This window comes from Propithecus coquereli, unplaced genomic scaffold (assembly GCF_000956105.1).
Source record: "Propithecus coquereli isolate 6110/MARCELLA unplaced genomic scaffold, Pcoq_1.0 Scaffold613, whole genome shotgun sequence".
Classification (NCBI taxonomy): Eukaryota; Metazoa; Chordata; class Mammalia; order Primates; family Indriidae; genus Propithecus; species Propithecus coquereli.
In genome coordinates, this window is record NW_012152097.1 from 572,319 (window position 1) to 572,962 (window position 644).

A 644-nucleotide genomic window follows, 5' to 3' on the forward strand; every position below is an offset into this window, starting at 1 on the left:
AATAAGGCTGCTCAATTAGAAAAAAATCACCAATTGATGAAGCAATACATAACTCATGATACAAATTTCAAACATAACAAAATCCTATATGGGAAAAGAAATCCCCCCTTCACCAAAGGGAAGATTCTTCACCAAGATTCTATTCTCAGAAGTAACCACTGTTATCAATGTCTTGGATATGCTTACAGATATATCCTATACATTTGTAAACAATGAATGTGAGTGTTTTTTTCCAGAGGTGTAATTAATTATATTGAACAATCAATATAACACAGATACTAACCAATCAGAATGGATTTTGGCCTTAGCACTGGTCAGGGTCCTGGAGGTCTCTGGTTAAAACATTTATCTGAGATCAATAGGTTAGTGAGTGAGTCATGTCAGCTTAGGGTCTAGGTAGTTATTACCCAAACTCTGTGCTATGTATGTGCAAGTCAAAGAGAACAGTGAAGGGTACATAGTTTTGTAGGATAAGAGATAATAAACTTTCATGTTACCTATTTCATAGTTTTTCCTGGATGAACCCTTTTATTGTCAAGGATGTCTTATTTAAGGTATGTATAGCAAGCTTACATAGTTTTATTAGTAAGAATTTTGGTAACTGAATTTTGTTCACTTAGAAAAAAAATTACCTGAGCAGTGCA